The sequence below is a fragment of the Budorcas taxicolor genome, chromosome 7 (genome assembly GCF_023091745.1).
Source record: "Budorcas taxicolor isolate Tak-1 chromosome 7, Takin1.1, whole genome shotgun sequence".
In the NCBI taxonomy this organism is placed as follows: domain Eukaryota; kingdom Metazoa; phylum Chordata; class Mammalia; order Artiodactyla; family Bovidae; genus Budorcas; species Budorcas taxicolor.
Genome location: NC_068916.1, coordinates 30466140 through 30475437, shown reverse-complemented (window position 1 = coordinate 30475437; position 9298 = coordinate 30466140).

Here is a 9298-nt window from a genome sequence, read left to right as displayed (position 1 = left end):
GACTTGGCAAAGAGAAAGCAAATCTTGGGGCTCCTAGACTCAAATCTTGTGATTCTGACCTCAAACTCTCTTTTATGTGTTTTTGTGTTTTTTTTTTCCCCTGACTTTGCCCAGGGCTCACTACCTTCACCCAGGCAAGACTCTGCTTAAATATCAGAAAGTCCTGCCCTGACCTTGTTGGAAGAAATCCTCTCTTCCCAACCAGCCTTCTCTTCCCTTCCCTGGCTCCAGTTTTCTTTATAGCACTTAGTACCTGACATGTTACATATTTATGTGTTGATTGTATGGGAACTCCAACTAGAACACAATCTTTATGAGACAGAAACTTTTTTCACTTCGGTATCCCAGTTCCGAAACAAAGTTCGGCACTTAGTCAGAAATAAACACTTGCTACATAAAAGAATGACTATTCAGTAATGATTAATTAGTAAGGGCTTCATTAGTGCTATGCATTCATTGATCAAATTCTTATAGCATGTCTTATTAGATTGGTATAATTATCAACATTTTGCAAATGGAAAAGCTGCCACTGAGAAAGGTAAAGATCCTGTCCAAAGCCATAGTTTATTAAGTGGTAAAATTTAGATAGAATCAAGGTCAGTTTAACCATAGGCCCTAATTCTTTACCACACTCTACTTCCTGCACATTGAAACTTAACCTTCCAAACCCTCCTCCTCAGAATCTCTACCAAAGATATCTTTACTAAAGACCCTTACTTCTGAAAAATACTGAAAATAATCTCTTATGGATACTTTAATTTGAAAATTGTTCCCAAATTAAAGGATAATAAAATGCTCAAAGAAGCAAAGAGTGAGAAGAAATCAGTGACCAGATTGACAAGTTGTATGAACAGAGGAAAGCTGCTCAAAGATTTCACTCTTTCTTTTGTTTTCATTTAAATGACTTCAGAGAAATACTTTGAGTTAGTTGATAAATTGACACATTTAAAAGCTTGAGCAATTTTAAAGTAATATCAGATCTTTGATAAATCAGTACTTGCAGGTATATTTGCCTGGGGATGTGGTTGCAGGGTTGAGGGGAGAGGAAGGCTTTCTGTACCCACCCCTCATCACCTCCTCACACCAAGATTGCCTTCTGGGAAATCTTGCTGGTACCTGGATTTACATCTTTAGCTGTGACTCTGTCTTCTGTTAAAATACATCTCCCAAAGGAGACCTTTGGTCTTCTCAGTCTTTCATATGGATGTATCCAGTTGTTCATGAAAACAATTCTCTAATAGGGAGAAAGGTAGAGACCTCATGAGGACTTGCATTCCTGAGTGAGGATAGGGATCAGAAAGAGGGGAGGAGAGAGAAAATGGATTAACAGTTGTCTCCCTACTTGGGACAATCTAAAGTAGGCATTTAAATGAGTCTGGTTATGCAAATATCTCTAAAAATGAAAGTTTTTCTTTGTAAACTCTGCTAAAAAGGAAATTGAGGCATGTTTAAAAAATGTATTTGAGCAAACATCAGCTTGAGTCAGGCAGCATTCAGTATAAACAGACAAAAAGGAGCTCCAAGGAGCTGTACAAAATGAAAGACTTTTATAGTCAGAATGGAATAGGAACAAGGAAGTTAACCAGGCAAAAGATCAAGTCAGTGATCGCAAAGTTACTTTCCTTTACATGGTGCGGTGACCCAGGTTCCATTTCCAGGAGAGCTGGAACTATACGTCTCAGTTTGGTATCCTGAGGCTTAGTGAAAGCAACTCCACTTGGGGCCTGTGGTCTCAGCTGTAACAGCTTTGAGATCAGGGCCTGGACCTGTTCATTCAGCCTGTGTCCTCCGTCCCTCACAAATGAGCACAGTACATGGCGTATAGTAGAAGCTCAGTCAATATTTGTTGAGTCGATGAGTGCACAGCTCCTGAAGCACGCACTTGGCCCTTACTTCCTCCTCCTGCCCTCCCATTCTTCAGGCAAAGCTCTGCTTCTCTCTCCCACTGATTTTCTCCCAAGGAGGAAAGTTTCTCCTCTGAATTTATCCAGCAAATATTTCTCTAGATTTTATGAAGAATTTGTCATATAAAGACAGAGTGAAATCTCTCTTCAAAACTTTAGTTAAAGAGTTTATCTTTTCTTGTAAAATATCCCATGTTCTCTCTCTCTATCTCTGCCTCTGGATTATAAGCCTCAGAAAGGTAGTGACTTGACAATTTAGCTTTCTCAAAGCTTGTAACACAAATAAAAATACTGATTGGGTTTTTATAAGAAAACCTCACCTTTTCAAAGTCAATAAAGGAAAATGGAAAAACCAAGACACCAGTCATGTTATCTTCCTGCTTCGGTGTCTCAAAAACAGGGTTGGAACATCCTGGATTAAATGGGAATATTTATCATTAATGACACATTGATCTTAACTGAATAACAGTTGACTTTTTTAATGAGTCCTTATTTATCTAGACAAGAACTGTACCATGATACACACACATACTATTACTTTAACTGAAAAAATTGAGAGAAAGGCCATTACCTGCAAATGCCATAGCATAGAATTGTAACAGCTTCACCTTTCTGATTTAGAAGAACTGGATTTGACGGACTCGAGACTGATGAAACCTCACTTTCCCTTGGAATTTTTATTAATAGTCTAACAAAGTACAAAATTGATGTTTTTTGAGGTTCCATTGTATATTCAGATCAATTTCCTTTCCAAGAATGAGTTCTCATAATTACTGATCAACTGTGTTCTCCTTCTATGGAAGATTCCTCAGAATTTCTTTGTATTTCTTTGAAATGTGTGAGCACAGAGAACATTACTATATATCAACATTTATGTAATAAAACAAACTCCCTACCATCTACCACCTTCTCTGGTTGGTTATTATAGGGTAGAAAGTTTGGCAGGGTTTCCCCACCACCACTCTTTGAATAAATCCATGAGGAAAAAAAAAGAAAATTTGCCACATCAACTGTCAGGGATATATTGTGAGAAGCTGAATTCAGCTTCTAAGATACAACTGTAGTCAGACGGAAGAGTTCACCCATACTATGAGTGTTCTGACTCTTAAAGAAACCAGGCTTTGTAAGTGATTGTGTGTGTGCCACCGTTGTGACAACCCACAGCATATTAGAGCTCACAATGGCCAAGCTAGTGCCATGGTATTCTAAATAAGAAAAGAATGCACGCCTTAAAAGACAGTGCAGCGCTCCCCTGGTGGCTCAGTGTCAAAGAATCCGCCTGCGATTCTTTGGATCTTGTGGGTCCGATCCCTGATCCGGGAAGATCCAACTTGCCTGGGAGCAACTAAGCCTGAGCACCACAAGGACTGAGCCTGTGCTCTAGAGCCTGGGAGCTGCAGGTGCAGCCCACGCGACACCACTGCTGAAGCCCCGAGTCCTAGAGTCCGTGCTGTGCGACAAGAGAAGCCGCTGCAACGAGAACCGCGTGCCCCACAGCTAGAGAGGAGTCCCCACTCACCTCAACCAGAGGAAGCCCACACCGCCAATGAAGACCCAGCACAGACAACAGTAAATAAAACTATTTTTTAAAAAAAAGACAGTGTAGACTTAGGAAATAAGATTTACTCTCATATGTGGTGGTTTTGAGGCAATGTGGAAATAGAGTTGTATTTACACTTGACATTAGAAACATTTTTGAGGATAATTTTGCTACCTCTCTCCAGGAAACGTGGTCTTCGGGGGTACAGAGCCGAGTAACTAACTTTCTTCTCTTCAAGCCCTACCAGTCATCACCTTCTACTGAAACCACAGGTTTTTTAATGCTGTGTCCAGAGACATGTGGAGGGTCTCCCCTTTGAAAGCCAACTGTTCTTCATTAGTAGTCAGACACTGTTTAAGCAAGCTCCACGTGTGTTTAACCTTTGCAACAATTTCCTGAGGTCGGTGCCTTTATCATCCCATTTTACAGACTAGGAGACTGAGGGATAAAGAAGTCTTACCCAAGTTACTCAGCTGAGAAGTGGCCAAGTCAGAATTCACACCCAGGCAACCTGAAGGCAGAGCCTGCCCCAGCTCTAAATCCCTGCACACATCCTGTTCATAAACAGCTAACACAGGGGGAAGCTGCTCCTAGACAACTAGATCCTCCCCCACCCCCACCCCACTCATGTGGTTAGTCTTATTTCCTTCCACTGAAAGTAAACTTAAGGATGATATCAACTTGGATTAAAAGTCACATCCTATTACTCTTATTTTAGCTTGTTGTGTAATCCAATACCTTAACAAAGAACTGTTAAAAAAGCAAAACAAAACCAAAAATATCAAAGTATGTGTCACTGTTGCATTATTCTCTTAGAAGGTTTGGTTCTGCTTAAGAGCTTATCATTTTCCCCATAAGCCCGTTTGGGAAGGAGGCAATATGTCTTTTGGCTCTTGAATGCTACTCGCCTCTGAACCTCATTATGGCAAGTCATTTTCTGAAGCTGGGCTGCAGCTCTAGACAAATGATCGTATGAAGTTTTAAATAAACATACAACATTTACATTATGCTGTTTCTTGAAATGATTTATTGTCATTTTCTTCTTTTAGTCCTGCTCTCTGGACATAAAAGACATGAGCTTTTGTTGTTTATACAAACCAAATCCTCTGTTTGCTCTGATTAAGCATTCATGGGTCTTTAATACAGCACAGGCTTTAGATTTGGGATTATTCCCTATGGGAGTGGTGGAATTAAATACATTTAGCAAGCGGAGATAAGAGGGGGCACCAGAGTTTAATTGCCATTAAAACAGATAGGGTAGGTCACAAAAATAGAAAGCAGGAAAACAGTCTGTGTTCTGCTTTTCTGCTGTGGTGGATGAAGTTCTATGATTGTGTGAATCGTAGCCTTGCAAAGTCTCAAAGTTAATGGCCTGGAAGATACAGGAGAAAGGTGAAAATTGTCCTGGTGGGACAAGTGCGGTCCTGAGTTCCTAGAAAGCCTTGTACCTAAGAAGATATTACTGTTTAGAGAGGGAGCTTTAGCACTGCACACTGTGAAAAGGATTCTACTTTTTCTGAACTGAACGTAGTTGGTGATTCATAGAAACAATTATATTACCCCAAATTTTCCTGCCTCTCACAAGGCATCTTAGAACTGTCGAGAGAGAAACTACCTTCTGTGGTCCCCGACAGTGACAGAACAGAGAGATTTTCATCAATGATTACAATTGTCAGGTTTTTATGTTTCACGCTTTCAGAATTGGCTGATCTGCCAGCATTTTCTTTTTCGTTCTACTCATGGGTATTATAAATGAGTGTAAATTGTCACACTCCCCCAGAAGCAACACTTGTTGTCAGCCACAGTTATGGGGTTGGGCAACCTGTCTGGTTAACTCATCTGGAACAGCTAGGATGGAAGTGGTTTTTTTGTTTTTTTTTTTGTTTTTTGTTTTAATAGAATTGTGTGAGTCATACATATTTACACTTCAGTTCAGAAATCTTTAACTTTTCTGGTTTATGAGTTTAAAATCAGGCCCCAAACACTTCCTTTAGCAGTGCATGTACTAAAACTTGAAAAACCAGCTGGGAGAGAAAAAAAGTGCCATTTTGAAAAGTAAGAATCAAGAGAAGCACCGCAGAAAATAGTTTATCAGAGAGGGGGAACTTGAATTAAAAATATATAGGCTGATGGCACTTATTTGGAATTCTAGAAACGGCAAAATTCATCTATAGTGACAGAAAGCAGATCAGCAATCGCCTGAGGCCAGGGGAGTGAAGACAGGCCATGTTGGCAGAGGGGCAGGGCAGCTTTGAGGGGTCTTGGGTATGTTCTACATCTTCATCATGGTTAGCTGCACAGTTTAAACTCCTAAAACCATGCACCAAATGAGTGCAATGTGTTGTATGTAAATTATACCTCGATAAAGTTGATTTAAGAAGTATAAACTGGCCTCAGTTACTGAGAAGCCATGGGAAACCTTCCTAAATCATCTTTTATTTTAATATAAAAGAAAACACTTGAGCTAATACTCCAGGAGTCATTAACGGCAGACTTACCCACCCCAATCCCCACCCCCCTCCCCCCGCCATCCCCAACCAGAATCGTGTATATCCATCAGCTTTAAGAGCTGCGGCTGACAGGCCGGGCTGTTACTGCCAGCTGCTATCTGAGAAGTTTGGGGCTGACTCTGCCCGTAGAGGGCAAGCAGGCTGCTCTCCCCCAAGCGGCTGAGCTTTCCTTGCCGCGCACACATCGTGTGTTTCCTTCTTGGGAAGGAATCGCAAGACACCTAGTTGAATTATAAGCTGTGCTTTCATCTGCCACGTGAACGTGGAAATAAGTATCAACTTCGTGCCAGCGCGGCTTGCTTTTTCATTCCCCAAGAGGCACTTCGGGAATATTATCTATGTTTTCGTTCACTGAGGCGAGTTAGATGCGGGCGGAGGAAGGTGCTGAGCTAGTCTGCGAGACGGAGGCGAGGCCGTGGGGGAGGAGGAGGGAGGGGACGGGCCTGTGGCTGCGCCCTGCTGGGCGTCCCGGGACCCTGCCGGCCTGGCCCGGCCCCCCTCCCGCAGCGCCAGATACCTTGCCCGCCCCAGAGACGCGCTCTATCCCTTGATAGACACAGGAGAGTTAGGGTTTTGTGATTCAACGGTTGATAGTGAGCATTCCCCCCAGAGGAGAAGCAGTCAGAGCCTGGCCTTTTCTCTCTCTCTGTGGTCCCTCAGGGTCTTGGAGTGTTTACACTGAACTCCAGGCCAGCAAAGAGAATTTACAGCCTTATCATGGAATTAAAGGCGCTGTTGGCCTGGAGTTGGGGGCGGGGGGCAGGGGGTGGGGGGTGGGGGGGGTGGGGCAAGCGGGGAATGGGAGGTGGGATCTGTATCTCTCTTGCTCCTTTTTCAGGGGAGACTTTTGGCTTCATGTGGAGGCTGGTTATTTTATCCTCTCCTCCTCTGCCTGCTGTTCCTCTTTGAAGATTTTCTGTCATGTTTATTGGGATAATGAGGGTTTATTTTTTACTTCTATTCCAATATTAATGTTAGGAAATGATTTCTGTAGGAAAATATCTTAAAAACCACAAGCTAGGTTTAATCGGTGTAAAGATCGCTACAGCTAATATCTCTTTTTAAAAACTTTGACTATCAAGTTGATAAGAATATTTAAAATACAGGTAAAGTACGAAGAATAATGATACAATGAATATGTAGTATAAGGACATAAATGTTGCCTTTCAAGATCTTTGAACTCCACTCTAATCCAGTGTCCCCATCTCCTCCCATCTGAATTTTTTTCAATTAGCAGCCCCTTATGATTTTAATAGGGACTTTCCTGTGGCTCAGATGGTAAAAAATCTGCCTACAATGCGGGAAAATCGTGTTCACTCTCTGGGTGGGAAAGATTCCCTGGAGAAGAGGATGGCTGTCCATTCCAGTATTCTTGCCTAGAGAATCCCATGGACAGAGGAGCCTGGCTGGCTGCAGTCCATGGAGTGGCCTTGCCACGACTGAGTGACTAACACTTTCACTACAATTTTAATATGTAATTTTACTATGTGTGTCCTTCTGTAAACAAACAATAATTTTTTTTAAGGATTTCTGCATGTTTTGGACTTTATATACATAGAATCATATTATACATATTCTTTCTGGCTTGCTTTCATATGCCACTGTGTTCCTAAGAGTTAGCCATTTGCTGCATGGAGCATGGTATATGATTCACTTATATTCACCGCTGTTTTCATCATTCTGTTGTTGGTGGAAATCTGGATTATATCCAGTTTCTGCTGCTATAAAGATTTTATACATTTTTCCTGGTCACCGCTGTAGAATTTCTCTTGGGAGTGGAATTACTGGGTTTGTGCATCTTTATTTACTGATGAGGCCAAATTATCCTCTGCACTGAATATATGGATTTACTCTCCCACTAGCATACAGTATATATATACAAATTGTGCATCCCTTCACCAATACTTAATTGTATCTGATTATTATTATTTTTTGCCCATTTAGTGGTAACAAAATGGGTAGTTACTGTGATTTGCTCTTGAGTTACTCAGGAATGAGGTATTTTTATGAAGGCCATGTTCTCATTGGCCATCTGGATTTCTTCTTCTGTGAGGAGCCTGTTTTCTTTTCCATTGCCCATTTTTTCTTGTTAGTTATGTATTTTACAAATATCTTCTCTTGATTCGTGGCATGTCCTTTCACTATCTTAATGGTAAATGTTGAACTGAGGTTGTTAGTTTTAATGAAGTTTAATTTATCACTTTGTCTGTATAGTTCATGGGGTTTTTGAGTCTTATTTAAGAAAACCAAACCTAATCCCAGCTTATAAAGATAATCTCTTATACTGTATTCTAACAGTTTTATGATTTTACCCTGTATGTTTAAGTCTAATTCACCTGGAATTGATTTTCATATGTAGCATAAGGTATAGACACAGTTTCATTTTTTACTATATGGATAGCCAATTGTCCCAGCATCATTTATTGAAAAGTTCCTGAAATGCAATGGCTACTGTTATAAACTAAGTATGTGTGTATTTTTTTTTTCTGTTCTTTTGCTCAATTTGTCCCTAAATTGATACCATACTGAATCAATTATTGTTTTATTGTAAATGATGCTATCTATAAAGTTAAATTTCCCCTTGACCCCTTGATTGTCCATATAAAAATTAGTCAGCTTGTCAATTTCATAGGAAAATAAACTTTAGGGGATTTTATTGCAATCAAGTTGAATTTAAGGAACACTGACAGTAATGTGATGTTGAACTTTTCAATCCATGAATATAAGATTTAATTTCTCATATTTTCAAAAAGCTTTATAATTTTATTCATAGGAGTTTTATACATCATTTAAATTCACCCCTATAATCTCTGTGCTTCTGATGATGTATTAATGGCATCTTCTCAAAAATTACATTTATTAATATTTAATGCTAGAGTATAGAAATGCGATTGGTTTTTGTATATTAGTTTTATATTAGACATTTTTAAATTCTTTATAGATTATTTTCTTCTACACAATGGTTTTATAAGTGGAATATACTTTTGTTACTTTCCAGTGTTTATACTTTTTGTTTTTCTTGCCTAAACTTCTCTGTAGTAAGGCTGAATTTTTAATAGCAGGCATCGTTGTCTGTTTCTGACTTAGAAGAAAATGCTGTGAACTTTTCACCATTAAATGTGATGTTTACTATAGATACCCTTTATCAGTATACAGTAAGTATAGTTCTTTCCTTCTTTAAGAGGTTTTTTATTATGAATGTGTATTCCATTTTGTCAAATACTTTTGAATTATTGAGATAAGCACATGATTTTTCTCTGTTACTGTAATGAATGTCTGTAGTTGATTTTCTAATGTTAAATTAACCTTGCAGTCTTGGGAAAAGTTTCATCTGCTAGTATTTT